Source organism: Notamacropus eugenii, chromosome 5 (genome assembly GCF_028372415.1).
Source record: "Notamacropus eugenii isolate mMacEug1 chromosome 5, mMacEug1.pri_v2, whole genome shotgun sequence".
NCBI classification, from domain to species: Eukaryota; Metazoa; Chordata; class Mammalia; order Diprotodontia; family Macropodidae; genus Notamacropus; species Notamacropus eugenii.
In genome coordinates this window covers 125,972,584-125,999,786 of record NC_092876.1, presented here as the reverse complement: position 1 = coordinate 125,999,786, position 27,203 = coordinate 125,972,584, and the positions used below count along the sequence as shown (strand labels likewise).

Genomic DNA, 27,203 nt, shown 5'->3' with positions numbered 1-27,203 from the left:
AAACATTTCTGCACAAGAAAAAGACAAGAAATTATACAGCACATTGGGAGACAAGGGGGTTCTGTTTGCCTAGCACAGAAATCTTTTAATGGTCAAATCCAATGGCCTTTCCTCAATGCCCGTCCTTCATGACCTCTCTGCAGCTTTGGACCCTGTTTATCATCTCCTCCCCTTGATATTCCCTTCTCTCTAGCTGTCATGACACTGCTCTGTCCTGGTTCTCCTCTCACCTACCCAACTGTTCCTTCTCAATTCCCTTTTTGATGGATCATCATCATCATCATCATCATCCAGGTAATGTCCAAGGCTCTGCCCTGGACATACTTGGTGACCTCATCAGCCATGAACCCCATGGATTCCACTAGTATATCTATACAGATGTCTCAGATTTATTTGTCTCATTTTCAATAGTCAACTATTGACCATTTCAAAGCAGATGTCTCAGAGACACCTTAAACTCAACATATCCAAAAATGAACTCATTATCTCTCCCATCCACCCATCCCAATCCTCTTCTCTTCACTATTTTCTTATTACTGTTAAGGGTATCACCATCCTCCCAGTACTCTAGGCTCACAAACTAAGTTTCATCCCCTCCACTCTTCATCCTCTCTTATTCCTCACATCCAAACCGTTGCCCAGGCTTATCATTTCTACCTTTGTAACATACTCCCTCTCTCCTCTCTTCTGACACTGCACTACCCTATGCAGGCGTCTAATATGATCACCACCCTAGGTCAAGCCTCCTTCACCTCTCAGCCCACCTATTTTAATGGGCTCCTAATTAGCAGGGACACTTCCTGTTTCTTTCCTCTCCAATCTGTCACCTCAGTGTCAAAATCACCCTCCCAAGCACAGCTCTGACCTTGTATTTCCCTTCCCATTTCAAAATCTTTAATTGGTTTTCTAGTGCCTCTAAGGTAAGATGAAATGAACTCCCTGTCCTGACACTTAAAGCTGTTTACAACCAGGCTCCAATCTACCTTTCCAGTCTCTTTTTCCAAAACTGCCCTTTATTCATTCTATGTTCTGGTTACCACAAATTAGATGCTACCTCCCAAATTTAACATGCCACCTACCATCACTTTGCACTCACTTACCCATACTGTCCCTTTTGTGTCCCAATCCCAAGCCTCTTATCTCTCTAGGCAATTAGGTATCAAAGTTCATAAAACACTGGACCTGGAGTCAGGAAGACCTGAATTCAAATCCTGACTCAGATACTTACCAATTATACGACCTTGAGCAAATCACATAACCTGTTTGCCTCAGTTTCTTCATTTGCATAAAGAGAATAATAGTAGCACCTATCTCCCAGGGTTGTTATGAGAATATAATACAATAATATAGCACTTTTTTCAAACCATAAATGCTACAGAAGAAATGTTAGCCATCATCATTATCAAATTTTTCTATCTGGCCTTGTCTGGATCTCTTCTTTGTCTCTATAGCATTCTACATGTATTAAGTTTATCTCTGGGTAGAGGTTATATGTTCCTCTAGTGGAATGTAAGTTCTTCCAGGCTAGGGATTATTTCATGCTTGACTTTGTATCCTCAATAATGAGCATAATGCCTATCACTTAGTAGGTACTCAAATTAAATATCCACTGAACTTGAATCTTAAGCAGGAGGAACATACCATGGGAAAGATTATTTTAGAAGCACATGAAGGAGAGAAGAAAGCAGAGGCAAGAAGACCTGCTGGGGAATTACCGAATGACCCATGTAGGTAGCAATGAGAGTATGGACTAGGGATGGTATTAGATGGAAGAGCAAGGAGGAAATGGGTGGATGAGTGCAAGAAATATTGGAGACGTAGATTCAAGGGCTTGGTAACTGGTTACATGTGAGAGAAGGTAAAAGAAAAGTCAAAGATAATGCCAACGTTTCAAAAATGTAGATATGAAACAGTGAAGTTGAGAGGGGATTGAGAAAAATACTATGAGGTTGGGACAGATGCTGCATTTGAGGTGGCAATAAGCAACTAAGAGAAGTTTCTAGAGGAAGAAGGGTCTAGAAGTCAAGGTTGGAGATACAGATTTGAGAGCCTTCTGATGAATGAAACCATGGAAGGAAGGGAGAATGTCAAGACAGACGTAGAGGAAAGGGTTGAGGAGAGAAGAGAAGGAAGCAAGAGGAGAGAAGACAGGAATTGTGAGAACAGGAAAGAGAGGAAGAAAGAAGGAGGCAAAGAGACAAGAAGGGAAAGAAGACCTTAGGTACATCTACCTTCAAAAGCCAAGGAAGCCAAGGAAGAAGATAGTATCCAAAGCAGGAGAGCTAATGGCATGGTTCTCTGGGACTGGGGGGAGCTAAAAAAAAAAAAAGACAATAAAAGCTAAAAAAAAAAAAGCAATGAAAACATTATAAAAAACAAAAGATAACTTTTTTTTCAAAAAAAATTAGAGACTTCTTCTAGATGATCCCTAAGAATTTTCAGGCTATAAACCCTATGATCCTGCCCATATCTACTTGGGGAAATTTCAACCAATATTCTTTAAGGTTCAGCTCAGAGTAACAAAGTCAAAAGATCTTTATTCAAATCCCCATTCTACCTCTTTTTAGCTATAGGATTTGGGGCTAGTTACTAAATTCTCTGAGCCTCAGTTTCCTCATCTGTAAAATGGAGGTAACACTACAAGAGAGTTGCACTTCTCTAAAGTCATACTGAAATGTGAACAATTATGACTACTATTCAACTTTGAACTAAAATCAGCATTTCTTTCAATTTGTTGTGATAGTTTAGTTGTTTCAGTGTGTCCAACTCTTCCTGACCACATTTGGGGTTTTCTTAGCAAAGATGCTAACTAGAGTAGTTTGCCATTTCCTTCTCGAGTTCATTTTACAGATGAGAAAACTGAAGCAAACAGGATTAAGTGACTTGCCCAGGGTCACACAGCTAGTAAGTATCTGAGGCTGGACTTGAACCCATGAAGGTAACTCTTGATTACAATTCCAATACTTTATTCACTACATCAGCAAGCTGTCCCATCTTTCAATTATGAATGTAACAGGGGCAGCTAGGTGGTGCAGGTGATAGAGCAACTCAGGAGTCAGGAGATCTGAGTTCAAATTCAGCTTCACACATGTAGTAGCAGTGTGACCCTGGGCAAGTCATTTAACCCCAATTGCCTAAAAAAAAAAAAAATGAATGTAGTAACAAACCATTTTTATAAGAACAGGTCCATGACACAAAAAAGGTTAAGAACCTATGTTTTCCAGAAAAGGAAAATGCGATTCACAGAGACAGAAATTGAACTGTCCAGGGTCCCATAAGTCTATAGCAGAACCCAGATTTCTTGCCCCACCCCACCTTCATTCAGTGCTTATTCCAAAGAAATAAACTAGCTAGCCCTTTATCCACAGAACGTTAAGATAAAACAATTCAGAGGTGGGTTTTTTCCAACCTTACAGTATATGTTTGACTAGCAAGTTTCCTAAACTGAAAAAAATTACATTTTCTCCTTTTGATGGTTCTTTCACAGCTTGAAAAAGTGTGATGGTTGTGCTGGACAAGGAAGTTGAGACTAGTGGTTCTAGTCACAGTTTATTGGACAGGAACCCACTTCTTCATGGGCCTCAACTTCCTTCTCTGTCAAATAGGAACAGTAATGCCTGCCCTGGCAATCTCACGTAAAGACCCTTTACAAAGTTCCCAGCCCATCAACCACAAGGCTCAAACATGTCCACTCTATACCCCCCCCACCTCCCCCACACCCGCAAGGAGGAGCTATTCAAAGTTTTTTAACTGGGGAAGGGGAGATTATACTTGAGGATCGTGGTGGTGGCAAGGTGCATAATAAAAATAGTTTAGCTTCCATATAACAATTTACAGTTTACAAAGAGCTTCCGCTCACAATCCAAGATTGTCCAAGGGATATTATTCTCATTTTTTAGATCTGGAAAAAAGAGGTTCTGAGGGGCAAATTGTTTTGCCTAGGATTGAAGTCAGGAAGACATCTTCATGAGTCCAAATCTGGCCTCAAACACTTTTACTTGCTGTGCGATGCTGGTCAAGTCACTTAACCCTGTTTGCCTCAGTTTCCTCATCTGTAAAATAAGCTGGAGAAGGAAATGGCAGACCCCTCCAGTATCTCTGCCAAGGAAACTCCAAATAGGGTTACAAAGAATCAGACAGGATTGAAATGTCTGGACAAGAAGAAGGGTCAAAAACAGCCAGTAAATGGTGAACGCATGACTCAAACCTGACTTCCAGTCCACTGGAAGCAGCCTAGTGTATGGATCAGAAAGAACACTGGGTCTGAAGGCAGAAAGTCCATCCTGGCTCTGAGCAAGTGTGTGACCCTGAGCAAGTCAATTCCCTTATTTCTGCAAAATAGGGGTCATAAGGAGCCATACCACACACCTCAGAAGACTGTTATTATAAGGAAGTATACTGGAAAGCAATTTAGAAAGGGCAGCTATAAGGGGATCAATTATTTCCATCATTCCTGGCTACCCTTCCTGTTTGTCTGCAAAAACCTCTGCTGGCCCTGATAATTAGTGCCTCGTCCTCATGCTTGCAACGTCTATAAGGTCTGGGACTGGGACCATTGACCAAAGCACAGAACCTCAACCAATTATTTTCAAGGCTTCTTTACAATCTGCACATTAGCATTAAATTAATTGGTGCAAAGGAAGCTGTGGGACAACAGCTGCAGCCAACCCTGTGGACCAGCAGGAGGCAGGAGGCTGGAGACTTCCAACAAAGGACTGGGCTGGGAGACTGAGATTGACTGCCCTGGGTCAAGGTCCTGGCCGCCACCCGGCAAGAAATTCAGTTAGTTCCAACTTCTTAGGAAATTAGATGCAGGGGGCCAGAGCTACCCCAACCCCCCCAGGAGCCCTCAAGCTGCTCATTACCATCCAAATCCCCAGATGGAATTTCCATGAGAACACCCCAGCCATTGTGGACCTGCAGGCTGTGCATATCAAAGGACTTGGCTGGGGCCCAGAAATAGAGCAAGAAGAGGACACATACTCACACAAGTCTCAGACAAAGAACTCCCTCCTGTCACCCCCTGAAGACGTCCCAGAGAGAAGAGCAAGGAATGGATGTTTGGGCTCCTGAAAAATCCTTGACTACACACTCATTGTTAGTGGAGCTGTGAGGTAATGGTCCAACTATTCTGGAAAGCAATTTGGAATTATGCTTTAAAAGGGACTAAAGTACCCATACCCTTTGGCCCAAAGATTCTATCCCAAGGAGGTAAAACATAGGACTTATAGGTCCCATATACAGCAAAATATGCCACTATGTTGTTATTCTTGTTGAGTTGTATCAGTCTTGTCCAACATGTCCCATTCGGGGTTTTCTTGGCAGACTTACTGGAGTTTGCCATTTTTTTCTTAGCTCATTTTACAGATGAGGAAACTGAGACAAAGGGAGTGAAGTGACTTGCCCAGGGTCACACAGCTAAGTGTCTGAGGCTGGATTCAAACTCACTACTAATAAAACAAGACTCTTTTTTGGCATTAAAGAACTGGAAATAGAGTAGAAGTCCATCAGCTGGGGCCAGGCTAAACAAATTGTCATTTATGAATGCAATGGAAGAAATAATGAGTAAAGCATTCAGAGAATCATGAAAAGGCTTCTGAATTAATGCTGAACTAAGGAAAAAATACACAGTGATAACAAAAGTAGAAAGATCGACACTTCTATCTTCCTCCCTGCCTAGATTACAGGAGGCAGTATCTCCAACTGTGAAAAATTGCGAATGATGTCAGGCTAGTTGATATGCTGGTTAGTTTTCCTGAATTACTTTTTCCCCCCTTCTCATTTTTTTTTTTATTCTTTCTTATAAAAGAAATGGCTCACTGGACAGGGGAGGTGGGAGAGACATATTTTGTAAATGATGGAGATATAAAAACAAAAGGAATCAAAAATTAAAAGAAAAAACACCCATGGCTAGGTTACATGGAGAATTAGTAACAACTCCTCAAGACTTGAATCAAGTTCCTGGAATCCAGTGGTAGAACAGTTGGACCAAAATGAATTCTCAAGTCTCTTCTACTAGATCAGACATCAGGAAATGAGGTAAGCAGTCAGGCTAGAGAAGAGAGTGTTGGGAAGTAGTGGCAGTTATAGATGGATGTGTTGGAAGGGACCAAGCTTTACGGGTCTTCAAATGCCAGGCTGCAGGATTTAGACAAATTAACCTACTTACATAAAATAATGACATAGTAATAAATAGATGATTAATTGAACAAATTGTGGTATGTTAATGGAATAGTACTGTGCTACACAGAACAACAAATCAGTTCCTATAAGAAAGACTTCTATGAACTCAAGCAGAGTAAAGTAGGCAAAAACAGGAAAATAATATACCTGGTGACTATGATAATGTAAAAGATAAAAAAAAGCCAAAACCTAAACTCTACATAATTATAATGACCAAGTTTGGTCCCTACATCAGAACTATGAAAATGCACCTCCTTCCTCCCTTCAATGCAATAGTGAGACTCTGGGCATGAAAACTGTATTTATCATCAGATACAGTCTTTTTACATCTTTCTCACTAAGGGGGAGGGATTCATTTGGAAATTAATGTTATATAAAAAGCAATATCAATTTAAAAAAATAAAAATTTAAAAATAAACATAGTGGATGAGTGCTGAAGGCTTATTCTGAGTTTTACCTTGGCTGTATGTACCAGATTGCGGAGGTAGTGGCACAGTCGATAGAGTGTCAAGCCTGAAATCAGGAAGACTCATATTCCTGAGTTTAAATCTAGCCTCAGACACTTACATCTAGGGTGACCCTGGGCAAATCACTTAACCCTGTTTGCCTCACTTTCCTCATCTGTAAAATCAGTTAGAGAAGGAAATGGCAAACCACTGCAGTATCTTTACCAAGAAAACCCCAAATAGGGCCACAAAGAGTCAGACATGGCTAAAAATGACTGAATAGTAGGCATTAAAGTAAGTCAGAATCATAAATTGGAAGACAGAAGGGACTTCAGTAGACACCATTCAGTCATTTTACAGATGAGAAAACTGAGTGTCAAAGAGGTTAAGTGACTTGTCCCATACATGGTTCCAGAGTCAGAATCTTTCACCATCTTATATGGGCCTCACAGGAAGGTTAAAAAACCACAGATACAAAATAATGCTTATACTGACAAAGCAGTCACAACAACATAGACTTACTGGAAGGAGGCAGGGATATATCTGAAACTCTTATATAAAAATAAGAGTTATGAATAAAACTTTTTTAAAAACCCAACAATTCAACACCATGGAACCTAAAAACCATGGCCCATCGCACAACTACAGCCTAGCATTCAAGTCTTCCCCATAACGGGGACCCAGCTTTCTTTCTAATTTACTTTCCCAACCTTTTCTCTCATAACTCTCACTGGCTCCAGCAAGACTGGAGTCTTCACTACCCTCTACCAGGCCATGATTGTGTCTACAAAATAACAACTCCCCCTTTTATGGTGTTTTATGGTTCAGAAAGTGTTCTCCTCACACACTTTCCACACACACACTTTCCTCACACTAGCCCTATGAGGCAGATAATGCAAGTATGATTATACCTATTTTTCAAAAGAACAACCAAGATTCAGTGAGATAAAAATGATTTGCCCAGGATCACACCATGTCAAAACTAGGATTCAACACCTAGATCTCAAATGCTTAGTCCATTCTCTTTCCACTATGTCACAAAGACCCAAAATGCCTTCTCTCTCTTCTGAGCTCCAAATCCTACAGTTTCCTCCTTCAGGAATCTCTCCAGGACCATCCCATCCCTCAGGAGACTTAGGAGTTCTCAGCTTTCCTACATATAATACTTAAAACAATCACTCTTACCTTGGATTGTCTTGTGGCAGCTCTTGTAAGTATGAACCCATAATTATAACAGTCATCTTCAAATAATTAAAGAACTGTCATCAGTATCAGTATTGTCATTAATAGTAGCTTACATCTGTGTAGTTCTTTACATACATGATTTTACTTGATTCTCACAAAAACCCTATGAAGTAGACAGTACAACTGCTATTGTCCCCATTTTGCAGAGAAAAAAACTGAGGCTAAAAGGAGGAAGTGATTTGGCCAAAGTCACATTTATTACTAACTAGTGATATAACCAAGATTCAAACCCAGATCTTAATAACACCAAATCTGATGCTTTTGTCCTTCAGTCCATTAGGGAAGGTGAATTAGATTTGAGTTATTTGGTTCCAAACACAGAACTAAGAAAAATAGGAGAAAGTGGAAAGCCCAATTCTAGCCCAAAATAAGGGAGAATTTCCTAACAATGAACATCCAGTAATACCTCATAAAGTAACAAGCTCTCCATCACCAGACATCTTCAAGCAGAAGCTGACTGATTATCTGTCTGAGTTATGGTAGAAAGAAAAAGTGTGTCAGGTAAAGGATGGAAGAAAGATTATACCATTGAGGTTCAGAGACTTTATGACTCTTTGTCTCCTTGTTGTGCCAACCACCTAGTCATTGCCCATTGACTCTCTGAACCAGTAATGAATGCTCCCAAATGAATTGATCAATTATTCATCAAATTCAAGCTTTTTCTTCTTTCAAGAAAGAAAGTCCCAGGAGGAAGACTGGTTTAATTCTGAACTTAAAAATTCTGCTTTGGAAACATCAGTGAAGGATTAACCCTGGAGCCAAAATGTGCACCTGCTCCTATGAGAGAAGTCACAGAGGAAAGAAGAAAGAGAGAAGGTAGAGAAGGCAATAATTGGTTGTGTAAAAGCCCTAAATAATACTAACACTAATAGCTATCATTTCTATAGCACTTAACATTTATTTGCTGCATCTGGAGTCAGGGAGGCCTGCGATGAAATTCTGCCTCAGACACTCATTAGCTATAACCTTGGGCAAGTCACTTAACCTTTGTTTGACTCAGTTTCCTCACCTGTAAAATGGGGATAATAACAACACTTCCCTTACAGGGTGTTGTGAGGCCCAATATATAAATGCTTATTTCCTTCCCTTCACTGTAGACTCTTGGGCAAATCCCTACTCTTTCCATCTCTCAGTTTCTTCACGTGTAAAATGAGAGAAAGGCTGCATCTGATCACCCACCAAGACCTACTTTGAATGCCTTAATCTGACACCAGAATTAACCATGAAACCTGCACAAATGGCACTCCCTTGGACTGTCAGCCCCAAGAGAAATATCAGGCATCAGAATTATGGCAGACCCATTCCCAACAAGACACCTCCTCTAACAGGATACATCTCACACAATCAACAATGTATGCTTCACACACCTTACCAAAAACACAAGACACAAAATGTCAGTAGTCCTGAGTGCTCTAAAAGTCTGCCAGTACTTGCAGTCAAAAAGAGACCTGGATTCCAATGCTACATCTCACACTAACTGGCTGTGTGACAGAGGGCAAGTCCCTTAATAATAATGAGTTAGCATTTATAGATCACTTTAAGGTCTGCAAAGCACTTTACAAATATGATTTTATCTATCCTCCCAACAACCCTGGGAGGTAGAGGCTATTATTCATCCCCATTCTACAGATGATAAAACTGAGGCAGAAAAGATGAACTGACTTATCCAGGGTCACATAGCTACTAAATGTCTGGGGCCAGATTTGAACTCAGGCTTTCTGGAATCTGGATCCTGCACTCTATCCTCTTTGCCACCTACCTGTCTCTCATAGACTCAGTTTCCATATCAATAATATAAAAATTACACAAAGGATTGAGAGACTCAAATGAAATAATGTATGTAAAGTGTTTTGCAAATCTGTAAACACTATATAAAATGTTAGTTACTATTATTACCAGGCTAGAAAAGCTGAGTAAGGTCCCAGGAATGGATTATATTTGTTAATTATTTCCTAATTATTCTGTGTATGTATGTATGTACACACACACACATACATGTATCCACACATACACATATACATATTTGTCTGCATGTTGTCTCCCCATCACACTGTAAGCTCTCTGAGGGCAGGGACTCTATTTTGCCTCTTTTTGTATCCTTGGCACTTGGCACATAGTGGTGGTTTAATAAATGTTTACCAATTGATTATTTATGTGCCTGTCATCCCAGGACTAGCCTAGCTACATACAACAAAGATTTATCGCCGGGGGTGGCCACCAGAGGATGATGAATTTGGCCATGAAAACACATAAAGACCTTCTACATACTAAGACGTTGGAGGGGCTGAGAGGTACATGGGTAAGGGCAATGCCCAACAGATCAAGCTTGGGATCTTTCAAAGAAAGATTGAAATGCGTGTACTCCTTTCCTCACACAAGGTAATTGAATGCAAAGAGCAGTCATGGGAATTGGAGTTACATCTGCCTCTTGCCATTAACTAGCTCGGAGTCTCTAAAGAGTTCAACTAACCTCTCTGAGCCTCAGTTTTCTCAGATATAAAATGAGGGTATTGGATGAGATGACTTCTAAGATCCCTTCAAACTTTGGCATTGTGTAGTTGTACAGCTATAATAACAAAAACACACACACACACACATATATATGTATCACTTGAGGGTATGCAAAGTGCCTTACCAATATTAACTTTACTTGATCCTCACAACAACCTTAAGAGATAGGTACTATTATTTTCTCCATTTTTACAGATGGGGAAACTGAGGAAAACAAACTAAGTGACTTGTCCAGGGTTTCACAGCTAGCCAATGTCAAAGGCAGGATTTAAACTTAAGTTTTCTTGACGCCAAGTCCCATTATCTATCCACTTTAGCACTTAACTGGCTAGGAAGGCTCTTTATAATTAGAAAAAAATTATAACATGCAACTATGAAGGATCAAGGTCATAATAATTCTGCCTACACCCTGAGCTTCCAGTTCACAAGATGACTGTGAATTTAAGCCAATGAATACAAATGTAAAGCCTACTGTGTACAAGGCCTTGTTCTGAGTGCTAAGAATGAAAAAAAAAGAAAAGATTTAGTCACTATCCCAAAGAGCTTACAATCTAATTGGATTTCTCTCTCTCTGTGTCTGTCTGTCTGTCTGTCTGTCTGTGTCTCTCTCTCATACACACACACACACACACACACACACACACACACACAAACACACATACATGCACACACACCTGATACAAGGTAGAATACGATAGGACAAAGGAAAATGAGGTGCAGAGCTTTGAGAACTGTGAGGAGGGAGAAAGCATGTCCCAGAACTGCCAGCCCCAGCTGGCAATCTGGGAAGGTTTGGTGGCGATAATTTCTGAGTCAGGCCTTGAAGAAAAGAAAGGAGGGACTTTGAATGTCAGAAATGTCAAGGGAGTCTGGATAGCAAGGAATAGTCTATTCCAAAAATGAGAATGGCACTAATGAAGACCCAGAGACAAGAGTGGGTAAGGCAAGAGGAAAAAGGCAGACTAAAAATGGAGAGCTCTACAGCTACAGAACAGATAAAGACAAATAAAGGGGAGTGGTAGGAGATAAGTCTGCCCAGGCAGGTTGCAGCTACTTTGTGGAAGGTCTTGAATGTCAGTCAAAGAGTTTAAATTTGATTGGATAGGCAGTTAGGAGCCATTGAAAGTTTTTGAGGAATGACAATGTTAGAAAGGCTTTGTGGGCAGCTGAATGAAGGATGGATGGAAAGGAGTGGAGACCAGTTAGGAGGCTATTACAGGGATCCAGATGACTTTATGTAGTAGAAATGAAATGGATATCCAGTGATTGACAAATGACCCAATAAACGGTGGGGCATGAATATTATCATGTCCTTGCAGAAGAGTGACCTGAAGGGTGTGGAGTGTTATAGGTGTTGTCAGACATGGCTCAGGCACTGACTGGTTTTGCTGAATTTTTTTCTCTTTTTTAATCTTTATTACAAGAGGAGGCTCTCTAAGGAAAGTGAACAGAGATACATTCAGAAAGAATGTCATGTAAAAACAAAAGGCATAGATTTTAAAAAATATTATTGTGCAGTAAAAAAAAATGACGGGGGGGGTGGAGCCAAGATGGCAGAGTAGAAACACACAAATACGCTAGCTCCAAACCCACAGCCCCTGAAATATCTGTAGAAAAGAGCTGCCAATAAATTCGGGAGCAGGAGAAGCCACATAACAACAGAGCGGACAAGATTTCTGTTCCAGAGAGCCTGAAAACCTCTCGCAAAAGGTTCTTCGTGCCGCGGACTGGGAGCCGAGCACAGCCCTGCCGCGGCCGCCGGGTGCTGAGAGGAGCAGATCCGAGCAGACTTCAGGGACAGAATCTCCAGCAGCTGCGCAGGTCCCTCTACCCACAGGTGACAAGGGTCGGTGAGAGGGTCTCTTCAGCGGGTCGAGAGGGAAGTGGGGAGCCCCCATGACTCAGGCCCCCTCGGGAGGCACCAGCTGAGGTGGGAGCAGACCGGGGCTCCCCAAGCAGGAAGGAGCCCGGATCCATTGTTGAAGGTCTCTGCATAAACCCCCTGAGGGAACTGAGCCCGTGAGGCAGCCCTGCCCCCACCCGGGCAGCTGAACTTGATCTCACACTGAATAGCAGCCCTGCCCCCGCCCAAAGCCCTGAGGCTGGGAAGCAGCATTTGAGTCTCAGACCCCAAGCGCTGGCTGGGAGGATCCGGACGCAAGGTGGGTGTGAGGAGAATATTCAGAGGTCAAGTCACTGGCTGGGAAAATGCCCAGAAAAGGGAAAAAAAACAAGACTATAGAGGGTTACTTTCTTGGTGAACAGGTTTCTCCTCCCCTCCTTTCTGATGAGGAAGAGCAGTGCTCACCATCAGGGAAAGACACGGAAGTCAGGACTTCTGTATCCCAGCCCACTCAATGGGATCAGACCTGGGAAAAGCTCAAAAAGAGCTCAGAAAATTTTGAAAATTATGTTAGAGAGGTGGAGGAAAAACTGGGAAGAGCAATAAAAGACTTGCAAGCAAAGTATGAACAGCAGATCAGCACCCTGCTAAAGGAGACCCAAAAAAATGCGGAAGAAAATAACACCCTGAAAAATAGGCTAACTCAAATGGCAAAGGAGGTTCAAGAAGCCAATGAGGAGAAGAATGCTTTCAAAAGCAGAATTAGCCAAATGGAAAAGGAGATTCAAAAGCTCACTGAAGAAAACAGTTCTTTCAAAATTAGAATGGAACAAATGGAGGCTAATGACTTTATGAGACACCAAGAAATTACAAAACAAAACCAAAAGAATGAAAAAATGGAAGATAATGTGAAATATCTCATTGGAAAAACAACTGACCTGGAAAACAGATCCAGGAGAGACAATTTAAAAATTATGGGACTACCTGAAAGCCATGATCAAAAAAAGAGCCTAGACATCATCTTTCATGAAATTATCAAGGAAAACTGCCCTGAGATTCTAGAACCAGAGGGCAAAATAAGTATTCAAGGAATCCACAGATCACCACCTGAAAGAGATCCAAAAAGAGAAACTCCTAGGAACATTGTGGCCAAATTCCAGAATTCCCAGGTCAAGGAGAAAATATTGCAAGCAGCTAGAAAGAAACAATTCAAGTATTGTGGAAATACAATCAGGATAACACAAGATCTAGCAGCTTCTACATTAAGGGATCGAAGGGCATGGAATAGGATATTCCAGAAGTCAAAGGAACTAGGACTAAAACCAAGAATCACCTACCCAGCAAAACTGAGTATAATACTTCAGGGGAAAAATTGGTCTTTCAATGAAATAGAGGACTTTCAAGCATTCTCGATGAAAAGACCAGAGCTAAAAAGAAAATTTGACTTTCAAACACAAGAACGAAGAGAAGCATGAAAAGGTAAACAGCAAAGAGAAGTCATAAGGGACTTATAAAAGTTGAACTGTTTACATCCCTATATGGAAAGACAATATTAGTAACTCTTGAAACTATTCAGTATCTGGGTACTGGGTGGGATTACACACACACACATGCACACGCACACACACATAGAGACAGAGTGCACAGAGTGAATTGAATAGGATGGGATCATATCTTAAAAAAAAATGAAATCAAGCAGTGAGAGAGAAATATATGGGAGGAGAAAGGAAGAAATGCAATGGGGCAAATTATCTCTCATAAAAGAGGCAAGCAAAAGACTTTTTTAGTTTGGGGAAAAAGAGGGGAGGTGAGAGAAAAACATGAAGTTTACTCTCATCACATTCCACTAAAGGAAGGAATAAAATGCACACTCATTTTGGTATGAAAACCTAACTTACAATACAGGAAAGTGGGGGATAAGGGGATAAACAGGGTGGGGGGGACGATGGAAGGGAGGGCATGGGGAGGAGGGTGCAATTTGAGGTCGACACTCACAGGGAGGGACAGGATCAAAAGAGAGAATAGAAGTAATTGGAGGCAGGATAGGATGGAGGGAAATATAGTTAGTCTTATACAACATGACTATTATGGAAGTCATTTGCAAAACTACACAGATTTGGCCAATATTGAATTGCTTGCCTTCCAAAGGGAGGGAGAGGGGAGGGAGGGAGGAAAAGAAGTTGGAACTCAAAGTTTTAGGAATAACTGTCGAGTACTGTTCTTGCCGCTAGGAAATAAGAAATACAGGTAAAGGGGTATAGAAAGTTATTTGGCCCAACAGGACAGAGGAGAGGATGGAGACAAGGGCAGAGAGGAATGATGGAGGAGAGAGCAGAGTGGTGATGGAGGCAATTGGAATGCTTGGTGTTTTGGGGTGGGGGGAGGGGACAAGGAGGGAGAAAATTTGGAGCCCAAAAATTCTGTGAAAACGAATGTTAAAAGTTAAATAAATAAATTAATTTTAAAAAATAAAAATTTTTTAAAAAATGACAGAAGGAATTCACAGAAACATGGGAAGATCTGTATGAACAGATACAAAGAGAAGTCAGCCAAGTCAGGTGAACAACACACACAATGACTTTAAAGGAAAAAGAAAAGGAAGAACTCTAACTGTACTAACCAATCTGAATCCCAGGGAACAGATCATGAAAATATACCTTCCTCCTCTAAGTGGAAAACTACAAGAGTACTTATTGTTTCCCATGCTCTCCGAGGGGAATTTTACATAATTATTTTCCTTTGTTACAAGGGAGGGTTCAGTTCCTGGAGGAATCTGTCCAGAAATTATATGATGGAAAAAAAATTCATTTATGAATTTTAAGGTACAAAAGAGAGGAGATTAAGGCCTGAATTAATGTGGTAGTAATGGGAGAGGCAAGAAGAGCTTCTTAAATACATCTACAAAGTGCTGTTTGAATGAAGGATGTTATTTAATATTACTGTAGAATTCCAGATGTCTCTCTGAAGCAGTGGTGACAGGCAATGAATCTATCTTACCAATTTACCTCTTCTCCAATGTGCCACTCCCTAAGAGCAGGGCCTCTGTTATCTTCCCCAGAGTTACCCTGAGCTCCTGGAACAAATCCCCCCAGTTTAGAGTCTCATTCCCCCCAATTATAACATGGGGAAAATAAAGTTAACACTACCTGCCTCAGACGGTCATTGAGGAGAAAACATTCTGCAACTGTAAACCTACCCACAGACTATGCAAGCTATGACTGCTTTTTCTCCCTGTACATGATGACAAAAGTAATCTAAAAATTACTCCTGAAAAACTGTACGAAGCAGGAAGTCATTGAGCTGGACTCAATCAGCTAATCCAGCTGATGGGAGGAAGCTAGCAACCGGGTCTAACTAGAAGAACTGATGGATTAGTTACCTATTCTAATTTCTATGGTAGCTAGGTGGCTCAGTGGATAGAGTACCTGGGACTGAAGTCTGGAAGACCCAAGCTCAAATCCAGTCTCAGACACTTAGCAGCTACGTGACTCTGGGCAAGTTACTTAGCCCTGTTTACTTCGGTTTCTTCATCTGTAAAATAACATGGAGAAGGAAATGGCAAACCATTTCAGTATCTTTGACAAGAAAATCTCAGTGAGGTCAAAAGAGAGTCTGAAATGACGGGACAACAACAAAATTTTAATTTCTAACCTGAAAGGAACCAATCTGATTGGAGAAACTTCAAGCCAGGTAAGGGAAGTGAGGAAAAAAGAAGGTTCCTATGTACAGGGAGGGAGATGCTTAGAGGAATGTGGATGTTCCTAATGCCTGTGCAGCTGCTAACACAGAATCAGCAGGGCTTGTAATGTATCGTCGAGGCTGGTTTAACAGTAGTGGAAAACACTAATATGTTAACAGCCACATTCAGACCTTACGCACCAGGAGATCAGAGCAGAGACAAGGAAACTGGAGCAGTGCCAGGCAGTCAGGCAGGCCCCTGGCAGCACACCCCACCCCGAATGGAAGGGATTCTTCAGAGATAAACCATAAAACTTCCATATAGGATGTGTTCTTAAAGTTTGAAGCCTTCCCTACACTGTGGAAGAGCAAGTTGGGCTGTGCAGTTAGTTCCTCATTAGGCACCATCTACAACCTGTTACCTATTCAGACACTCTTGAATGGTAAGTGACCAACACAACAGAGAATGTATTATACTCAGTGGGAGATGAAGGAATCTGGGTTCTAGTCCAATTCTAGTATGACTTTGGGCTAGTTATTTCCCCTCAGGGCCCCAGTAAAATAATGGGGCTATGCTGGACAAGCTTTAAAGGTCTCTCCCAGTTATAAGATTCCATGTTTTAAGATTCCCTTCCAAGGTCTGGGATTTTTTTAGTTCTCAAATGGGGGAAAGGAGGGTATGTGTGAAAAAGTAAAAAGGCAGATTTTTTGCTAATTAAACAAGTAAAATATAATTTTTAAAAGAGAAAAAGATCCCTTTCTGGTCTAACATGCAATGTTCCAAAAGTCTTCTACCCTGATCATCCATCTGTATGCTGACTCTTTTCAGATCTGGCATTCCCTACTGTAATATCCCTTCTTGATCTGATGTTCTGTGATCCTTTTTTATTTTGTGGTAGATAGGCTGGCTTTTTTGGGGGAGGGGGGAGGCGCAATCAGGGTTAAGAGACTTGCCCAGGGTCATACAGCTAGTAAGTGTCTGAGGCCGAATTTGAACTCAGATCCTCCTGACTCCAGGGCAAAGTCTCTAACCACTGGACCATAGAAAAGTGAGCAGGCTTTCTGAAACCCACACTGAGCCTAACCAGGGGAAGCACTGCTACTCTTCAATTCAAAAAATCTATTTACTGCTGGCCTGGGAGGAATATAAAAGAAAAAAAAAAGTCCTCCTTCCCCCTACCCCCAGAGCAGATTTATGTTTATCCTTCCCGTAGTACTTTAAGGTTCACAAGCAGCTTTACATACATTATCTCATTTGATTAGCACAACAGTAAGGTTAATATTACAATCATCTTTTTTTCCAGTGATTTATTGGTATAAGAAACTCCCTCTATCCACATGGATCAGTACCTGCTCTTTGACTGATAGTCTTACAAGAGATGCCTGAGTCACTGACTTGACTAAGGTCACATAGCTAAGCTAACTAGAACCCAGGTCCTCCTGACTCTTAAGGTAGGCCCTCTCTCTACTATCCCAGAAGCTGCCTCTCCACTATGAATGTCATTACTGCCATTTTACAGATGAGGGAACTTGCTCAGAGAGGACTTGCCTATGATCATACCACCACTAAACCTCAGAGGCACTAAACCTCAAACTCAAGGCTCTCAGATTTAAAGACCAGCAAGCAGTCTTTCCACAACAGCAACTGGTCTATATTTACCACCCTGAACCAACAACCAGAATAGCGGAACCCTTCAGTGAACCCATTCCCAGATTTTGACATTCACTCACTTTTCCTATTTGCTCCTAAAAGTCTTGGCATACTCAGCAGAGGGAGGGATTTTTTTTTCTCCCACTCTCAGTCCCAGCTGCAACCTCCCCAGTCTCAAGGGGTCCCATATGTCCAGATGACTCTCTGCTGGGTTTCCTACCCTGAATACAAACCGCTTAATCCTGCCCCCCAGAACAATTGCCAAGAGGTAATGGAATTTTTATAACCAAGAATCAGATCAATTTCATCCAGGCAATCAATACAGCATAAACAGACTAATAATGGGCCAATGAGCCCTTAGTTCTTTCTAGATATAATATTCCTAGACAGGAAATCAGATGGACTTCAGAATCACTGCACAGAGGCCATTTCAACTCCCATGAAAGACTAAAGGGGGAGAAGAGTTTTTCCCTAGAGAAAAAGCTGTAAGTGCATGGGGGGGAAATCCTTCAGCAAATTATACTTATGAATTTCTGATGAGATCAGCAAAGGGAAATGAAGATTCAGCCACAAATGACTCAGACACTGGGATTGGGATGTCCCTGTTGAGGGGGGGGAGGGGAATGATCCCTTCCTGAAAAAGTTAGAGTTGTTCTGTGGATAGAGTGCTGAGTTTGGAAGAGGAGGTTGTGAGGGGAGGAAAGATAATGCGTTCAGTTTTGGACATGTTTTGGACAGGAAGACCTCAGACTATTTCCACTAAGTATTATTCTATATCTTTCTTTTCTCTTCTTGGCTAATCTCTTGGAGAAAATCATCTATAATCGATGCCTCCACTTCCTCTCCTCTCTCACTTTTAAGCCACCTGGCAGAACCTCATCATTCAATAGATGCCCTGTCCAAAGTCACCACTGAACTAATGTCAAATCTAATGGCATTTTCTCAATGTTCATTCTTCTTGATCTCTTTGCAATCTTTGATACTATCATCCTCTCATGCTTGGTATTTTCTCCTCTCTGACTCTCCTGATTCTACTCCTACCCATCTTACTATTCCTCAGTCTTTTTTGCTAGATTTCCATGTGGTACAGGTCCAATAACTGGATGTGTTCCCCAAAGTTCTGCCTTGTGTTCTCTTCTCTTTTCCCTCTATACTATCTCTGTTGGTAATCTCACCCATTCCCATGGGATTCAACTATTATCCCTGTACAAGATTCCCAGATCTGTTATCTAGCCCTAATCTCTTCTTTCTTGAGCTCCAGAGTTTTAGATGAGAAAATTTTACAATTTACAAATTGAGAAAATTAAGTCATCAGCTGTCTCTTGGACATCTTGAATTGGGTGGCCTCAGATTCAGCACATGAAAATAGAACTCATTACCTTTTCACTCAAACCTTCTCCTCTTCCCATTTTCCTTATTACTGTTGATGGTACCACTATACCCCTAGTCACCCAGGCTCTCAACCTCAATGTCATCCTTGATTCTTAACTAGCACTCATTCCGCACATCAAACCATTGTCAAAACTTGTCATTTTCACCTTCACCACATACCTCTCATCTCCAACTACTTGTCTTGAGCTGGATGTCCCACAGACATCTTAAACTAAACATGTATAGAGCTGAATGCTCTGTACCTATCATTCTCCCCCCAAACCTTTCCTTCTTCCTAACTTCCTAACTTCCCTATTGAGGTTCTCACTATAATCCCTGTCACCCAGGCTCACACCTAGATGTCATCTTCAATTCTTCCCTTAATCCCCATATCCAGTTGTCAAAGCCTGTCATTTCTATCTTCATAGCATCTCTCATTAGAGAGAAAGATACAAATATAGATCTATATCTTTCTTTTCTCTTTTTGGCTAATCTCTTGGAGAAAACCATCTATAATTGATGCCTCCACTTCCTCTCCTCTCTCACTTTTAAGCCACCTGGCAGAACCTCATCATTCATTCTCTCTTCTGACACAGGCATCACTATAGTGCAAGCCTCTTCATCACTTCATGCAATAACCTATTGGTAGGTCTGCTGCCTCAAGTTTTTCACCACCCCAGGCTATCCCCCACTTAGCTGTCAAACTCATCTTCTTAAGTACAAGTCTGACTAAATCAAACTCCTACTCAATAAACTCCAATGGCTCCCTATTACCTCCAGATCAGATATAAAATTCTCTGGCTTTTAAAGCCCTTTATAACCTGGCCCCTTCCTATACCTCTCGAGTCTTCTTACACTTTCCTCCCTTTTATGAACTCTAAGATCCAACTATATTGACCAATTTGCTACAGTTCCTCATACTCAACATTCCAAGTCCCTGCTCTATACATTTGCATTGGCTGTCTCCCAGGCTTGGAATGCTCTCCTAACTCATCTCCAATTCCTAGATTCCCTAGCTTTTTTCAAGATTCACATTAAATCCCAATTTCTAAATGAAGCTTTTCCTCAGCTCTCCGGTAGTCCCTTCCCTCAAAGACTGCATTCATTTACACTGTATATATGTTGCCTCCCCCCAGGAGAATGTGAGTTGCACAGGGTAGGGACTGTGTTTTTGTCTTTCCTTGTATCTGTAGCAAAGTACTAGACACAGTTTAACTCTAAATAATGGCTGACTGAGTCTCAGAGTCACAAAATCAAAAATAACTAGGGAGTAGGACGAATCCTAGGGAGCGGACATCATAATTTTACAGATGAGAAAATCTGGACTTGAGGGTTCAAGTGCATTATCCAAGGTAATACAATAACCTCTCCCCCCACCATTTGAATTTTGGTCTGGGGCTCTTTTTAAGTCAAAAATTTGAAGGTTAACCATCAGGAAGCAAGAGGCAATCTGGAAATTGGCAACTTGACCACACAAGCCAATGAGGGGAAAATGGTGGAAGGGAAAGCATTAGGATAGGATCCTGCATCAGCTTCACCACTAACCATCTAATGAGGAAAGTCACTTCTTCTCTTGACTTCCATTTCCTCCTCTAAAACAAGGAGGTTGGGCTGAGGAGCTAATCCCTAAGGTTTCTACCAGCTCTGACATCCTAAACTCTAACATTCTATATTGTAAGGGCTGTCCCAGCCGGTGGTGTGTTGGCAAATGTTTAATAACTAGATCTCTGGGGGAAAAATATACACATGACCCATTTTTAAGTGTAGTCATCAAATGAGGTAATAATTGTAAAGGGCTTAGCACAGTACCTAGAACATAGTAAGCATAATAAAAATGTTAGTGATTGTCATCATCATCATTATTATGAACATTTTTCCATTGCTTTCAATTAAAAAAAATTAAATTTTGATTTGTATAAAATCAAATCTGGTCAGACCTGTGCTTAAGAAGTTCAGTTTGACAGCTAACTGGGGGATGGCCTGGGGTGGTGAGGTGACAGACCTACCAATAGACTATTTCGAGAGTTTAAGCATGAAATTAAGAGGGGGCCTGCATTTGCCAGTTTCTGAGGAGTAAATGCTCACGCTGAAAACTTAATCAGCAGCCACAAGAGCTGCCTCCAGCACTTCGCCTGGTTCCAGTTCATACATTTTATGGTCCTAAACAAGCAGGAGGCAAAAAGTCTCTTTTTTCTTTCTTTTTTATAAGAACTTCAAAGTTCTGTCTTTATTGTACAGAAGTTGGAATTTTTCTGTTCCTACTGGTTTAAGGGGATGAAGTTAGGTGAAATTTAACAAAACCAACAGCACAGATTGCTGGGAAGGGGGAAAGTAAGGTTGTTGGTTCTCCCCATATTTTTATTTCCACCTCCTTCACTGACAATCCAGTGTCTGAAAAAAGATTATTTATCTAAATGATATAGTCTTAACAAGAGAGGTTAGGGGTTCAGAAAGAGAAAGGACCAGAATATATCTTCCAGCCTCAGGAAGAATGGGACACCTCTTCGAGAGAGAAGCCAAGTAAGGGGGGGGGGGGGGTGGAAACTGTGGAAAGTTTCATCAGATGCAAAAGAAAAGTGAAAGAGAAAAGAGACAGAAGGTATTAAAAGGACTGCATCCGGTAGAGCTTCTCTTGGCCCCAGTGTGGAGTCAAGTAGGTCCTTGTATGGCATTAACATCAGAAGCACTAAAGAGGCAAAAACCACAGGAGAAGCGGAGGTAGCTTTGGGCTCAGAGGCTCAAACACAAAAGCGTGGGTGCTTATCTAGGCTTTCAAAACTGGGTTGCACGATCTCAAAGCATAGTTCCTCTCTAGGGTATTTGAATAGCAATTTTCCCTAGTAAAATTCGGAGTCAGGAAACCTGAGTTCAAATCCTGTATCAATCAACCAATAAGCATTTTTTAAGTGCCTAGAGTGTGTTACACAATGGAGATACAAAGACAGAAATGAAACAGATACTGCCCTCAAGGAGTTTACACTCTATCCAAGAAACAATAGGCATTATACAAGTGAAAAATACATGAAGATAACACCAACCTATAAGTCTCACAGGCTCACAACCTAGGAGTCATTCTAAATTCCTCACTATCTTCTCAATATCCAAGCTGTTGCCAAGGCCTGTTGATTTCATCTTAACAACATCTGCCCCCATCTGTCCTCTGACCCTGTCCCGACTCAGGTGCAGGTAGGTCCTCAACACCTTACACCTGGACTATTACAAAAGCCTGCTGGTGGATCTAACTGCCTCCAGGGTCTCTCCACTGCAATCCATCCTCCATTCAGCCACATCTTTTGTGATCTTCCTAAAATAAAGTCAACTTCTATTCAATAAACTCTCTCAACTCCCTATTGCCTTCAGGATCAAACACAAAATCCTCCACCTATCACTCAAAGGCATTCATAATCTAGCCCCCTTCTACCTTTCCAGTCTCCTACTCCCTGCCATGTACTCAGATCCAGAGATACTGGCCTCCTGACTGTTCTCCAATCAAGACCTTCCATCCATCTCTTGTGCTTGGAATGCTCTCCCTCCTCCACTCTACCAAATGACCTCCCTGGCTTCCTTCCTTTACTGGAATCCTCTCCCAACTCCTCTTAATTCTAGTGCCTGCCCTCAGTTATACATGGTTCCATGTACATTTGTTTGCTAGTGTCTCATCCATTAAATTGTAAACTCCATGCGGGTAGGGACTTCTTTTTTCTTAATTGCATCCCCAGAGAGTAGCAAGCAGTAGATAAGCACCTACTTCTAACATTAAATAAATATTCATTGACTGGTTAACTTAACTTTGAATTAGTGTACACGACCACAATAGAAACTCTTTCCTTTGCTATCATAGGACGCTTGGAATCTGGTCTGGAAGAAATCTCAGGGATCATCAGGCTCATCCTCCTTATTTTACAAGGGAGGAAACTGAGGCCCAGAGACAGAAAGTGACTCGACCAAAGTCATACAAACAATAAGTGACAGTCAGGATTCAAACCCAGGTCTTCTCATGCTAGATTTCCTGCTCCTGCCACTACAGCACCATCATCTCTCTGTTCGAGAAATAAAACAAGGGGCACAGCTAGGTGTAGAAGTAGATAGATCATCAGCCCTGGAATCAGGAGGACCTGAGTTCAAATCCAAAATCTGACATTGATAGCTGTGCGATCCTGGGCAAGTCATTTAACCCCCATTGCCTCCAGAGAAAAAAGGAAAGAAAGTAGCTCTTCAGACAGTTAAACAAAAATAGAAGCCAGTCACTCTACCTAGACATCCGATAACCACATAGCCATACAGACTATCTCCCTATGTGTTAATATTGTACCATAAAGTTACCCTGTGATATTTAGTGTTAAAATATGCAAGCTGAGGGTATCAGAAAGAACGCTGCCTTTTAGTAGGAAAATCAAATAATTCTGATTACTCTCCTCCCTCAGCTTTTTGATAGCTGTGTTGCATACTTCACTACCCCAGGGACCACACCCAGCTATTATCTCATTCCATCCTCCCACCAGGCCTAGAAGAGAAACTTTGGGAAAGGGGAGAGGGGGGGAGATTGCGATCTTTTTTCTACAGAGAAGGAGACTGAGGCTCTAAGGGTCATAAGGACAGTGTATAGAGCAGAGTTGAGATTAAAGCCTGAGTTCTTAGCATCTTGATGTTTTTCACAATTCAAAAAACATTTAATTGACTGTTCTTCAGTAGGGGTGAGGTAGCCTCCTCGGGAAATTGCTGTTCCTGAATCTCATCCCACCCTGTCCCATTTCCCCCAACTTAGCCAAGAACAAACCCTTCAAGATCTGGGGCAGTTGCCTCTTCCAAAAAGAAGCCTTCCCAGATTGCCACCCTTCCCCTTCTAGCTGAAAGGGATTTCTCCTAGACCCCTCTTTCAGCCTCTTTCCAGTTCCGCCTCAAAGGTAGGTGTCCCCAAGGTGGTCTTTGGCCATTGGGTCTGTTCCAGCCCTCTTTTCCCCTCTATACTATTTCAATTCCCATGGATTTCATTACCATCTCTTAATGACCACCTATACTAGCTCATGAACATAGACACAGACACAGAGCCACACAGATACACACAGACACACACACAGACACACACACACAGACACAGACACACACACACCCCTGAGGGCAGGATAGGAAGGAAAGTACTCAGAATAGGGCCCAACACAGAACTTAGGAACAAAGGAAACAAGCATTTATTAAGTATATACTGTGTCTGCCACTCTAAGTGATTTATACATATTTAGGTTTCTTTATATATTATTCCTGTTTTACTGTTGAGGAAACTGAAACAGAAGTTGACTGGCCCAGGGTCACTCAGTTAGTAAAAGGCCACATTTGAACTCTGGTTCCCCTCATTCAAGGCCCAGTACTCTATCCACTACACCCTTGCTCTGGGGTGCACCCACCCTAAGAGCAGGACATGAAGGCAGGCAAAAAGATGCACTAAAAGCTGTCATGCTTCAACTATTATGTCTATGCAAAGGACTCCCAAATCTACATATCCAGCATTAATCTCTCCTGAACTCCGGTCTACATCATCCACTGTCTAGTGGACTTTTTGAACTGGATGTCTCATTAGTATTTCAAATTCAACATACTCGAATGAGAACTCATTGCCTTCCTCCTCCTCTCTGCCCTTGAACCCCAGCTATCCTTCCACAGAAACCCAACTTTGCAACCCCGGACTCACCTTTAACTTCCCAATCTGCCTTTCCTCCCCTTCCTGCTCCCCACATTCCCCCCCCAACCAATGTCTATCTAATCAGCTGCCAGTCTTACGCTAGTGGTTGTTGTTGCTCAGTCCTGTCTGACTCTTAGTGACCCCATTTGGGGTTTTCTTGACAGAATTACTGGACTGGTTTGCCATTTTCTTCTTTAGCTCATTTAACCAATAAGGAAACTGAGGCACACAGGATTAAGTGAGTAGCCCAAGGTCATATAGCTAGTAAGTCAAATTTGAACTCTTCAAGAGGAGTCTTCCTGACTCCAGGTTCCAAACTCTATCCACTGGGCCACCTAAATGTCCCCTTAGAGATGCTACCTCCACAATCTCTTGAATTCATCCCCTTCCCTTTACTAACATGGCTGCCACCATAATTCATTGCCTTAATCACCTCATTCCTAAATTATTACAATGGTCTCCTTACTGGTCTCTCCCCTCTCCAACTCATCTTCTGCACAGATGCCAAAATGGTATTCTTAAAGCACAGATCTGACCCCAGGCACTTCCCTACTTAAACTTCCAGGTGCTCTCTATTGCTTCCAGAAAAAAATGCTCTGTTTAGCATTTAGAGTCCTTCACAATCTGACTCCAACCCACCTTTCCTGGTGCTTGCCAGTTACGGCCTATTCATGACATCCCATCTCCTGCCTTTGCACCTGCTCTCCCCCATTCCTGGAGTGTTCTGCCTACTCACCCATCCTGGAATCACTAAACACCTGGCAAATACTTGCCAAAGGCTCTTAGTGCCTTCTTCCTCTCCTAACTTTATAGTTTATGTGTATGCATATATATGTGTATGTATATATACATACACATATATACACACATGTATATACACACATATGTATACATATACACATACATACATACATACACATATACGTGTGTATACTTAAACATACAGGTTGTTTCTCCTGGCAGAAATTTAAGCTCCTTGAAGGCAAGGCCTTTGCTTTGGGGGGAGGGATGGCTTTTGTCTTTGTATTCACAGTGCCTGGCACATAGTAGGTGCTCACTTGTGGACTGATTTGTCCTTTCTTTATAGCTTGAATTATTCTATGCATGGTGTATCTCCCCTAGCAGATGAGATTTTATAACTGCCATTTGTATAACATTTTAATTGAAGCCCTTCACCTACATTATTTCACTTGATCCCCTGTAAAGTAGGTTTGACAGGTTAAAATTGTCCCATTTTACAGATGAGAAAAATGAGGCTCAAAGAGGTGAGATGACTTCTTCATAATCACACAGACAGGAAGGTAGATCTGAATCCAGGTCTTCCTGACTCCAACTTCAGCACCACATCCCCCGACTCCAAGCTGCCTCTCCTTGAGGGTAAGGACCCTGTCACTTCTAGGATCTGCAAGGCACAGTGAAAAGGGCACTGGTCAGAAGACCTGGATTCCAGTCCCTAGACAAATAACTTTTACCTGTTTGCACCTCAGTTTCTTCAACTGTAAAATGGAGATAATACAACTTAGTTTCCATATCACAGGGTTTTTGTGAGGAAAGCTCTTAGTCAATTTTAAGGGATGACAGAAAAGTGAACGTTTTCCCTCCCTGGGAATCCTAAGGCTTGATACAGGACTTCGTATATAGTACTTAATAAATATTTACTGAAGCAAAAACTAGATTAGGTTTTGTAAGACAAAGAGGAGCCCTCAAAAAGATGTGGAGTTTGGCCTCTGAGGGTCTGGATTCTAATTCCAGTTAAGCCACTTGGTAGCAGTGCTTTCTTTCTTAGAACCTCCATGGGCCACAGTTTCCACCTCGGTGAAGGGAGGAGGCTAGTTCTGGGGCCCCTTTCCGCTCTTACCCCAGGAGATGACTCCTGGGCCTACCTGAGCCGGGTTACTTCGGCAAAAAGCATGCTTCCCTGGGCTCTCCTGGCTTCTTTTCAGTCCAAACTAAAATCCCATCCTCTGCAGGAAACCTTGGCCAGCCCCTCTTAATTCCAGTCCCCCCTCTCTTCTGATGATTTCCTACTTATCGCTTGTTTGTTCACATTTATTTGCTTCTTGTCTCCCCCATCAAACTGTGAGTTCCCTGAGGGCAGCAGCTGTCTTTTGCTTCTTTTTCTGTCCTCAGCGCTTAGCACAGCACCTGGCACAAAGTAAGGATTTAGTAACTGTTCGCTGACTGACTGATGGATAATACTCAGGGGAGTCCAAACGTATTGGATTAAACCTCGCAGAATCGCAGAGTCTGTCACTCAAGAAAAGCAAAGTTGGAGGAAGTCGCCAAACCTGTACCTGCGCCCGACTCCCCGCCCCCACCCCCTCCCTGCAGCCAGCAAAAAGATGCTCCCCAACCCCCAGGGCAGACCCAGCCCCCCACGGGGCTTTGCTGCCCCTCCCCCGCAGGCTCCACACTCCGTCCCAGCCGGAGCTAGCCGCCGGGCAAGGACCCCAAGGGGCCAGACGGTCTTTGTTGGGCCAGCCCAGGGCAGCCGATCCGGGAACCTGGGTTAAGGGTGGCTGCCCCGCCGAGCCTGCCCCCGACCCGCCCATGCTCCAAACTTTCTACCTTCAGTCCGAACTCCGCTTCACTCCACCACCC

At 42.1% G+C, this 27,203-nt stretch overlaps 1 protein-coding gene across 2 annotated transcripts in view; it reads right to left on the bottom strand.

Moving 5' to 3' along the window:
* Window positions 1–27,203, bottom strand: part of PAK1 (p21 (RAC1) activated kinase 1) — a 205,986-nt gene that overhangs the window by 177,885 nt on the left and 898 nt on the right. The window lies entirely within an intron of this gene.